Source organism: Panthera onca, chromosome B4 (assembly GCF_046562875.1).
Source record: "Panthera onca isolate mPanOnc1 chromosome B4, mPanOnc1 haplotype 2, whole genome shotgun sequence".
NCBI classification, from domain to species: Eukaryota; Metazoa; Chordata; class Mammalia; order Carnivora; family Felidae; genus Panthera; species Panthera onca.
The window spans coordinates 20,774,500-20,786,203 of record NC_138345.1 but is presented as its reverse complement, the minus strand read 5'-3'; the positions used below and the strand labels follow the sequence as shown (position 1 = coordinate 20,786,203).

General features: G+C 45.6%; 1 long non-coding RNA gene across 1 annotated transcript; it reads left to right on the top strand.

Moving 5' to 3' along the window:
- The first annotated feature begins 822 nt into the window (after positions 1–822).
- Positions 823–9,942, top strand: LOC132660392 (uncharacterized). Its single transcript, XR_009601750.3, has 3 exons — positions 823–1,055; positions 6,887–7,206; positions 9,828–9,942. It is a non-coding gene; the product is annotated as an uncharacterized LOC132660392 (long non-coding RNA).
- The last annotated feature ends 1,762 nt before the right edge of the window (positions 9,943–11,704 follow it).

The following is an 11,704-nucleotide window of genomic DNA, read 5'->3' as shown; positions in this document are numbered from 1 at the left end:
AATTACACTCCAATAAAGCTGATTGCAAAAAAAAGAAAAGAAAAAGACAAAAGAAAGGAAAGGAAGGGAAGGGAAGGGAAGGGAAGGGAAGGGAAGGGAAGGGAAGGGAAGGGAAGGAAAGGAAAGGGAGGAGAGGAGAGGAAGGAAAGGAAAAGAAAGGAAGGAAAGGAAAGGAAAGAGAAAAGAAAAGAAAAAGAAGAGAAAAAAGAAAGAAAAGAAAAAGAAAAGAAAAAAGAAAGAAAAGGAAAAGAAAAAAGAAAAGAAAAGAAAGACGAGCTTGTGTGTTACACAAAGGGGATAGACTATCTGGAAAGCACAGGGAAGGAGTCCATGGAAAATGGCCTAAGCAGGGCAGGTGACAAGACAAGATTTGTGCTCTAGGAAGACGGTCTGTCAGCAGCGGGGCCGCTGGGCTCATGCCCAGCTCTGGGGCTGTCTGAAGGAGACACAGTAGGCAGTCCTCTTGATTAGGAAGAAAGTACGCCCTGTGGCTCATATGACACGCAGACCTTAAGTCACCTCCCATCTTGTGCCATCTAAATAACTATCTCATGGATACTGTGCCTTCTTTGGTACATCTTACATTTTCCAAATTATTTATGGTAATTTTGATTATTTTTCATAAACAAAAAAGTTCTTTTCTTTTACAACAAAAGTATTACTAAAAAGGAAGGTAGCATCTAATTTCAAAAGAATTTTAAGAAACAGGACTAGGTCCTTCACTCTGCATCTGGTCAATGTAGCTCCAGAAAATCACTCCCGGGACGTCTATGATGGCACAATTCAGCAGCACCCACGGCGCTGGTAGGTGCCTTGCGGTCGTCATGTAACTTGCCCATATGAACTTGTCTTCTGGCCCTCCGCTGGCACACGGGCCCTCAGGTGCTGAAGGCTGAACAACTGTAGTCATGTGGGGAGTGGGGAGGGGGAGTAAGATCGGAGAAAGAACGAAAACCCAAGAAACAGAAGATGGGGTCTCTGGAAAATAACCGTCAAGGCAAACCAAAGAGACACATTGGGTTGGAGGCATACAAGTGAGAGGTGGTGACCGAGAGGTGAGTCAACACTGGACAACTTCCCCCACCCAAGTCTGGAGAACCCAAAGGTCCCTACAGACCTGAGGGTCAAAGGCAGGTTCGCAGTCAGGGCCACGGTAGATCCCGCTGGAGGACCCGGGTTTGGGCAAACCCCCAACTCAAGGGTGAAACCTTTTATACACTTCCTGCTGGTGGAAGAAGATGGCACATTTGCAACGGGATAGCAACCTACCATAGGAGGCAGATCCTGACATCCAACCTGTTATTTAGATTCATTCATCCCGCTGATGCTTGCTGCTGTAGCCTGAGTGTTTGTGTTCCCCCAAAATCCGTATGATGGAATCTAAACCCCAATGTGATGGTGTTAGGAGGTGGGGCCCTTGCGTGGTGATTAGGTCCTAAGGGTGGAGGCCTTGTGAATGGGATTAGTGCCCTTACAAAAGAGACCCCCAAGGGATTCTTCATCCCTTCTGCCATGTGAGGACCCAGCGAGAGGGCAGCCGTCTAAGAACCAGGAAGCATCTATGTTCTCACCAGACACTTGATCTGCCAACGCCTTGATCTTGGACGTGCCAGCCTCCAGAACTGTGAGAAATTTCTGTCCTTGACAAGCCACCCAGTCTACGGCATTATGTCACAGCAGCCCAAACTGACCAGGACACTTGCAGAACACCTACCCCACTCAGGGTCTATGCCAGGTGCCGCAGAGAAGGAACCAGAAAAATAAGTTCTTGTCTTCAGGTAGCAGCTTTATAGCGTGACTTGAATGCTGCCTTGGAAAAAGTAGTTCATCGTTTACAAAACATTGGAGCGTACTTGAATGGTCCAGTTAGCAGCTGAGGTGACACATTTATACAGAAGCCTGGATCGTACCAGGTCTTGGAGTTGAGAAATGATTCGATTAATGGGATGTCCGACGTAGGACTGGGTAAGCGGTGTGAGTGTTGCTGCTGGAGCTTTCTATTCCCTTCCCCCTTGCCTGTAACTCAGCATTTCTCTCAGTACATGACAGGGTTCCCTGCAAAGGTAACCTGTCAGTTAATAAGACGGCGATAAAAAAATCTTCCCAGACCATGGGGAGCCTGTCTGGCTCAGGCCATGATCTCACGGTTTGTATGTTCGAGCCCCACATGGGGTTCTGAACGGACAGCGTGGAGCCCGCTTGGGATTCTCTCTCTCCTCCTCTCTCTGCTCCTCCCCCGCTCTCTTTCTCACGCACGCACGCGCTCTCTCAAAAAAAAAAAAATCTCTCCAGATTTCGATTTAATCTTCAGCTCTTCTCGCTCTGGCCCACTCTGATGGTCATGTATCAGTGATGCTAGTGGTCTCAGCCTTGACCTTAAGAATCAGTGCGAATCAACAGTGTCACCGGTGCCTCCAGAGAAATCTGGAGGTTTTTAGAGAAGTGATATTTAATCGGGTTTCAGGTGTTTTTATTAGATCAGGTGAAATCCTCTTTTCGTGCACGCTCAAGGGGACCACGTACCCTCTCCGTCATGGCTCTAACCGTAGCTGAAATTCTACATCTCTGTGTGTGGGTATTTAATGTCTCACACCCAACAGACTGTAAGAGTCACGAGGGTGGGCACCACGTCTCGGAATTTTTTTCCCCCGGGACCTAAGATAGCACCTGGAACATAGTAAGTGCTCTACAGAGAGGTGACACGGTGTGAAGGGGCGGGGGAGGGGGAGGTGTGGAGGGAGGTGGGACAGGAAACCAGGCACACGTGGACGAGCCTGTTCTGTGGCAATGGCCGGTCTCCTCTGTGCTAGTTTGTTCTGTGTCAACGGAGCGAAGCTGAAACTGTTCCCCCCAGTTCCCTTCCCAGCATGGTTCCAAGCGAGATCTGGCCGGGAGGAACCCCCGCTGGGTCCGGAAGGCAGAGGCCGAGTGGCACTCACACCCCCCTGAAGGTCAGAGTGGGACACCAGGAGCCACCGCAGCCCCTGCCTTGTCCGAGGGGGGCAGCACCTGGCCCACAGCCCCGGCAGCTCCCGCGGGGTCTCCTGCTTCAGCTTCTCTGGGGCTGGGACTAAGGTGGGCACACAGCCCCCAGGCGAAGGTCGGCCGTGACTCGAGGTTGGGGTTCACGAGAGGAAACGCAGGTTCCAGTTTGTCCCGTGGGTTCCAGTTTGTTCTCACTCTCTCCCATGGGCATCCAGGTTTTCTTCCCAGATGCCAGCCCTGCTGACCTTCAGGATGGCCCCAGGCTCAGAGGCAGCAGTAGCAGGCGATCCTGTAATCCCTTCGCTAAATCCTTCCCTGCATATCACTCTAGTGTTGCCTCGTGTCTGAGAGCTCACGGGTACACCGATCGGAGCGGTTCGAGTCTCTTCCTGTCAGGGGCAGTTTCTCTTAGGAGTTAAGGGCTTCCATTACCGAGACCACAATCATTGACAACGTCAGTACCAATGACTGTGTGCCAAGCTGATGATTACGTACATCACACAGCTGAGGCAAGGACTGGGGCCTAGATCTGCCTGCCTCGAATACCCATGTTCCTTTTAGATACCACGCTTTCTTTTGTATTAGTAAGATTTCAGGGTTTTTTTGTTTTTGGTTTTATTTATTTTTGAGAGAGAGAGAGAGAGAGAGTGGGGGAGGAGCGGGGCGGGGGGAGGCGGGGAGAGGACAGAAGATCCCAAGCAGGCTCCGAGCTGTCAGCACAGAGCCCGATGTGGGGCTCAAACCCACAAACCGTGAGATCATGACCTGAGTTGAAGTCGGATGTTCAACCGACTGAGCCACCCGGGCGCCCCCTTTAGGTTTCTTTCTTTCTTTCTTTCTTTTAAATTTTTTTTTTAATGTTTATTTATTTTGGAGAGAGAGAGACACACACAGAGTGTGAGTGGGGGAGGGGCAGAGAGAGAGGGAGACACAGAATCCGAAGCAGGCTCCGGGCTCCGAGCTGTCAGCCCAGAGCCCGATGCAGGGGCTCGAACTCACATGAGATCTGACCTGAGCCAAAGTCAGACGCTTAAGGCGCCCCATAGGTTTCATTTTTAAGTTAGAGTTTTGTCTCGCTAAGTTTCCCCCAAGTGCTGTGGTAGCCTGGTGTTTCATGTGAGCAGAAAAAACAAAATGGAGGGCTATATTTAAGTAAATAGAGCTGCTCAGGGACACCAGCAGCTGCTTCTTCAGGAATAAAAGGATCGATATTCTGTGTGCATGTGATTCTTAAAGTGTGAGATGTCATGAAGATGTCATGAATTGAGGAACCCGTCAAGTTGATTTTCCAGAAGTGAATTCACAGAAGTCTTCAAGGACTGGGGGACACCTGAGTCCATCATGGCTCCTCACTAGACAGCTCGTGACCTCCCCCACCACAGTCTCCTTGGGAACAGCAGCCATGTCAACTTTATATTGCTTCTCCAACATCCAACACGGCACCTGGCAAACAGTGGGTGCCCAATAAATGCTTGCTCTTGAGCAGATGGGTTGTGAGCGAGCGCCTTTATCCCGCTCCGCATTTCGTTCCACAAGCATACTATTTCCTCAGCTCTTCATTGTTCTGTCGGCCTCTGGGAATATTTTGGCCTATTTTTAGTGTGGCAAGTCTTACTTCCCCATTAACTGATCAAATGGTGATACACCGAGCAGCCAAGGCCACATTTGGGAAGTCTTTATGACAAAGAAATGAGTTGGGTCTGCCTTATCTGACTCATAACGTGTTCACCATGAGCAAAACCCCAAATTTCATGAAATGATGTAATCAAAGCAGATTTTCAAATAGATTTTACTTCCCATAAAAGACTCCTGTGACAAGCACTCCTTTTCGTACATGGGAATCTACATGGCTTCAAAATACCCTCAACTTTGAAGGGAAACTTTTGTACAGTCAAATGACAAATGCTTTTTTTTTGCGAGATGTCACTATTATTCCAGTCTTAGGGGGTAGGCCCGGGAATGAACGCTGTTTGTCAGAGAGCAATCTGTCTCCCAAGTGACACATGGTTTCTTTGACAGACTCTGTCATCTGGCTGCCAGTGACAGGTTTGTTAAGGAAGTTAAACTGTGACTTTCCATGCTTCCTTGCCATTAGGAATCTGACAGTGAATTTGCTAATTTATTTTCCATATAAAACATTTATCTGCTCTTTACGAACCGCGGACTTCATTTCTTTCAGGCTGGCCTCTTTGGGGGATTAACAAACTGACAGTGATTTTCGGTACAGTGTTTCCACCTGCCAAGGTCTTGTTATGCTCAGAGAACTTAACACATCATGAAACTACCCGGCTCTTTTCACCTCTGTGATTGCTCAAAAGCAGTAAGTGGTGTTCCTACATTTAGCAAATATTTATTAGGAACATTTATTAGCAAGGCACCAGAGAGGACTCAAGAGAAGCGTATGAGTCTCTGCCCTGCTCATGAAGAGGAACGTAGTTCCGGAGCAGCGTGCAGTGAAACGTGTAGGTAGTGCTTGGAAATCCCAAGACCGGAAAGAGCAGGTGCGGCCTGAGTGACTGGGGAAGGCACCTTGGAAGGGGTGTATCAGATTTTCCTAAGTCCTGGGGAGCTGCAAGGTATCAGAGACCAGTAGAGACCCATGAGGAGGAGGAGGAGCCGCCCAAAACAGTGCATTTCATACAATTTTAAATTCAGGAGTGATGGCCTTGGGAATAAACCCGGCAACTAACAGGGTGCAACGTGATCTAAAAATAAATTAGCGGCCGCGATCCAACTGACGGTAAAGGTCATAAAGTGACTTCAGTTCACACTTCTCTGAATTCCTCGGTTTCAGCCCTCTTATCTTTACTCCATTCTTAATATTCTTTGGAAGGAGAACTTGTCAGGGGCCTGAAGTGATTCTAGGCCCAAACTCGGAGTTAGGCCAAATGGGGCCAACCCCGGTCCCACGGTTAGCAGCTTGAGAGTGATAAGCTGTGTAAGGCTCAGCTTCCTGATACTTAAAATGTGGGTAATGAGGGGGCGCCTGGGTGGCTCAGTTGGTTAAGTGCCCAACTCTTGATTTTGGCATCAGGTCATGATCTCCCGGTTGCGGGATCGGGCCCCGTGTCTCTCCCTCTCTCTGCCCCTCCCCAGCTTGCTCATGTTCTGGCTCTCTCAGAATAAATAAACTTTAAAAACTGTGGGCAACGGGGCCCCTGGGTGGCTCAGTCGGTTGAGCGTCCGACTTCGGCTCAGGTCGTGATCTCACGGCACGTGTGTTCGAGCCCCGCGTCGGGCTCTGGGCTGACAGCTCGGAGCCTGGAGCCTGCTTCCGATTCTGTGTCTCCCTCTCTCTCGGTGATGCACCTGCTCCCCTGCTTGCAGCCTGTCTTTCTCTCTCCCTCAAAAATAAATAAAGATTAAAAAAAAATTTTTTTAACGCGGGTAATGATAGCATAACTAGCCAGAGTGCTCGGAAGATTAAATAAAATCACGTTATGTAGAATCCTTAGCACAGAGCTCTACATAGGCTGAAAACATGGCAGCCGTGATGACACGGTTTGAGTCCTCTGGTTTAGCAGTAGTGTTCGTGACAGGAAGATGTTTCTTCCAGTGCGGGCATGCGACAGGCATGCAAGACATGTTTGCTGAATGACTGACTGAATTAATTAAACAAGGGTCCCGCCACATCATTTAAAAGCTGCTACTAGGGGCGCCTGGGTGGCTCAGTCGGTTGAGCGCCGACTTCGGCTCAGGTCACGATCTTGTGGTCCATGAGTTCGAGCCCCGCGTCGGGCCCCTGTGCTGACAGCTCAGAGCCCGGAGCCTGTTTCAGATTCTGTGTCTCCCTCTCTCTCTGACCCTCCCCCATTCATGCTCTGTCTCTCTCTGTCTCAAAAATAAATAAAAACGTTAAAAGCTGCTACTAAATCAATACGGCATTCATTTTCTCTTCCAGTGATTCTCGAGCTTTATCGTTCTGAAGAAAACCTGTGACAGAAACTGCTCTTCTCTACTTGACCTCAGAGAAGATGAGCGAGTAGCTCTGGTTCCGGTCTTCCTCAAACGCTGCCAAGAACTGCCGGTGAGGCCTTCCGTAAACGCGCAAAGCTAAAAATGTGCTCAGGAAAGCACAACGGCTATTTTGCCAGAACAAACAGTGGCTGCGGAATTCAAACACGAAGAATTAGGAGCTGTTGCCCTTTTTCCTCCGGCAGGATCTGTCTGGGGCTTTCCAAGAAGGGGAGTCTCTCTCCCTCCGAGTAGGAGCAACAGCAGGTAAATTTTTAAAAATGCAAACCATAAACGTGTTTAAGATAAATTTGCTTTCTTGCAAAGGATGATGCATCACCCAGCAGAGGGTACAGTTTCTGACTCTCCTTCTGAAAAAAAAGAGCTTTGTAAGTTGCTTTTTATACGTGAATGTTGAGAGTTTCAAAGAGGCATTTCAAGCCCTGGGCATGCTGTCACCTCATTGGCGCAGTTTGGGAAGAAAAGTATCCGTAAAGATGTCAAAAGAAGGGAGATGGTGGGGTGCCTGGGTGGCTCAGTCAGTTGAGCGTCTGTCTTCGGCTCGGGTCTGATCTCGTCGTTCGTGAGTTCGAGCCCCGCGTCGGGCTCCGTGCTGACAGCTCAGAGCCTGGAGCCTGCTTCGGATTCTGTGTCTCCTTCTCTCTCTGATCCTCCCCCACTCATACTCTGTATCTCTCTCTCAAATAAAACATTAAAAAAAAAAAAAAGAAGGAAGATGGAAGGCCAAGGGATAAATAGATTATATAGCACAGAGTATCAGAGTATGAGGGAGACAGAGACAGAGAGAAAGAGAACACGAACATTGGCAGTAAACCTATCCCAGGCCTGATTCCTTGGCATTCTGGATACCACGTGGGTCAAACGAACTTCCCGGTTTAAGGGATAGCCTGTTTTCTGAGTCTATTGTGCTGTGGCCAATTTTGGAGCGTCCACTGGAAGTAAAATATACCTTGTTCCAGCTCACTTGTATTTTTTGAACTTTGCCTCAGCAAGCAAAGTTCAACCCTTCAGATGGGTTCTACATAACCCATTGGCGGTGGTAGAGATTTGATAAAAGTTGATAGTCTCCAAGAGAAACAAGAGGCTTCTACTTCCAGCCACTTTTCTGGAAAGGAAGAGTAGTTGGGCAAACATTAACAGCAACCATCAGGTCCACAGGGCCATGACTGCCCCGCACCTCCCAGGAGCAGGCCCTACTCTGGAAATGTTCTATTTTCCTGACTTCTTTTCCTACTTAGATTTGTTCTCTGCACATTTGCAGCAAAGAAACTTTCAAGATGGCCAAAGACACATATTCTCCGACACGCAAGAGGAAGGAGTGAGGGACTGACTACCTTCTAATCAGGCCGCTTCTCTCTACCTAATGCGTGTGTTACCTCCATGAATGAGTTTTAAAGGATTCAGTGTGTGTGTGTGTGTGTGTGTGTGTGTGTGTGTGTGCGCTAAAATGCCTGACTTTAAGGTATACAATCAGAGATTACACCTGAGATTAGGAAAAAACAACTCGAATGTACACGGTATTTCCACCTCAGAAAACCTTTATAATTAGGGGACAACAGTCATGTGCAGTCCCCAGAGGCTGTCTGGCAGACTACCTAGTAAGATTACAAAAAATTTTTCTTTTCCCTTTTGGGAAAGTACAGGAAGAGAAAAGTAAAGACTAAGTCTGAGTTAACAACATAATTTACCTTTTAGGGTTATTCATGTTGGCCTGGATGAAATATCACTTCTATTCTTTGCTTTAAAATGTTATTATGGCTAAAAACATTAAAAAAAAAAAATAGAGATGCCTATGCCGGTTTCTGTTAAAATATGTGTAAGTTACTATTTTTCAAGAAAAACATAAAGCCTACATAAGCTGACTTTAGTTACATGATTCTATTTGCAGCTCTGAATTCCACGATAGAAGATGGCAGAAATGTATTCCCTATTCTACCCAAGCTTGAGCTTGACTTGTTAGAGTTGAGGAAATTCACCCCTAATTAATGTCAAATGATCAGCTTCAATTAGTTTTGATAAATAATACTGTATAATTAAATTACCACCAAGTCATCTGGCAGTCCTGCAAAATCATCTACAATGTGAAACTATTTTTTTAAATGTAGCCCGCAAAACATTTCAAGGTCAACCACAGACTTAGGAGAATAGCCATGAAAAACGAGGGTCTTCGTGTATAACATACAGAGAGCATTCAAATTCATAAAAGAAACCTTGATGCTGATAGATAAATGGGCAGAGAATATTAACCACAATTCACATATAAGAGGAGAGATGAATTCCCAAACATACAAAAAAAATATGTCCTCACTTACAATCAAAGAAATACACATTAGAGCACCTCCTCGCCTGCCATGATTTTTATACCTACCTGCCCAAGTAACATCTCTTGAAAGTAACAACATCCACTGCTAACTAAGGTGAAAGAGACTGGTTCTCTTCCTCATTGCTACAAAGATTATCCACCATTGCAACTCCCTCAGAAAGCAAAATGGCTGGGTATAGAAAGAATCATAAAGACTTTTTTCTTCTCTAGAAATTGAATAATAAAGGAGTAAAGGTAGGGGCATGGTAGCCTTCATCGTTATGTTACAGCAACTGAGAACACTTGGGGGCAGGACCACCTCCCTGTGTCTGCCCCCCCCCCCCCCCCATCAGACTCATACCTCAGTTTTCAGTCCGTAAAATGACATTATGAAAAATCCACCTTCTAGGGCTTCTGGATAAGCCTTAAGTGAAATCCTACATACTTAAAGTGCCTAGCATAGTTCCTGGCACAGAGTAAGTGCTTAATAAGTGGCAGACTGCATTATCATTACCAATTAAAGAGCAAAAAATAACATGGAAACAACTTAATTTTTCATTTGCAGATGCATGGCTTAATACATGGCGGTAAATCAGTAAAACGATTTGCACAACCATTTTCTTAGGATGAAGTCTACTAGAATCATGAGGTGTGTATACAATAACATATTGAGTAAAGTATAACATAACATGCGTACTCTTACTGAAACTATTCATGTGACTGCATTATTCGAAAACCAAAAAACAGTTGTATGAGGGTTGGGAGATTGTGGTCCATTAAACATTATTTTAATGTTGTTATACTTCTAGTGATAAAATTAAATAATGTACTAAAATTAGGCCACATGAGAACGATTCCACACTTTAACATGTGGTCAGTGTATTTAATAAACCAAATAAATGCACTGTGTAGTAAAGAAAAAAGACTAAGTCACTTTCCTCATCAATCATTCACAGCTACTTAATTCAAAATATTTTTACATTAAGAGGCACTCCATTTCTATCAAACGAGTTCTTTCAAAGTTGACTCATTCTGGCATAGATACATATGGACTATTCAGAAAAGGCAAAAAGAAAATCTTGGAGTTGCTTTGACCAGACATGGGGGCATAAAACTTTTTTTGGAGCTAGAATATAACTTTTCAGTCTAATCGGCCTTTTGCTTGTTAGTTCTAGTAAAAAGCACGAGAACAATGACACATTTTTTTCAGGAAATAAATATTTAGAATTTTACTAGCTAATTGACCGATCCTCCTGGATTTCAGTTTCTTGATCTGCAAAAAGGAGCTGATCATATCCATAACTCAGAATTATTCGGGAAATAAATAAAACACATAAAGCACTTAGTTCAGCTCCTGGCACTCAGAATAACTTTTCCTTTTCTTCCGCAATCCCACCAATTCCCTTTCTGAGAAAGGATAACATACCTCTAACTCTTTCGATGTGAGAAGAATAAAAGAAAGAAGTATGCAAAACCCAAACGCTTTGAAAAATAAAGAAGCACTCTCCAAACACAGGGTATTGTTACAGAAGCAAAAACAAAAGTAGAGTGCTGAGGGAAACAAACACGCATCTAAAAACACTTTGAACTCTAGCAAAGCTTTTAATAATCACTGAAAATAAGTAAGGACATCAGAGTCAAAGAGCTCTCCATGAAAAGCTTTCATTGCCACTGATGAAAAGCTATTTATATATTAATTTCCCCGTCCCCCTCTCATTCTCTCTTTCTCTCTTTCATATTTTGAACACATTATTTTCCTTTTGGTTTCACTTTGTTCACATCTACTTTCTCTGGTTTATGACCTGGATTTCAGTTAGCTTTATTTCTTCCGCCGCTCTCATTTCCTCCGGTTGAACAGAAAGATAAATAAGAAAGTAGTGCCGTGACAAAAGCCATGCTGAAGCTTGAGGCGAAAGGAAATGTCAGTGATACCATCTCTTATTTAAATTGTGGATTACAGGGGCGCCTGGTGGCTTGGTCGGTTGGGCGTCCGACTTTGGCTCAGGTCGTGATCTCACGGTCCGTGGGTTCGAGCCCCGCGACGGGCTCTGTGCTGACAGCTCGGAGCCTGGAGCCTGTTTTGGATTCTGTGTCTCCCTCTCTCTCTGCCCCTCCCCTGTTCATGCTCTCTCTCTGTCTCAAAAATAAATAAACGTTTAAAAAAAGTAAAATAAATTGTGGATTATTTATTCGCCATTAGTTTTCTGGTGTTAATTTTGATTTTTAAAAATATGACATCAAAGTGCGTCCCTTGATGACTGAGATTTTTGGCACCTGCCCCCGAAATTTTATGCACGAGGCAGACACCTCACTGACCTCACCCTAGTCCCAGCCCTGTAAAAAAGAGGAGCTCAGAAAGCTAGAAGAATTCGTAACAGAGGTGATGAAGGAGATGCGTTCACAAAGGGTGTGACGCACACGTGAACCTAACGTGATTCTCCC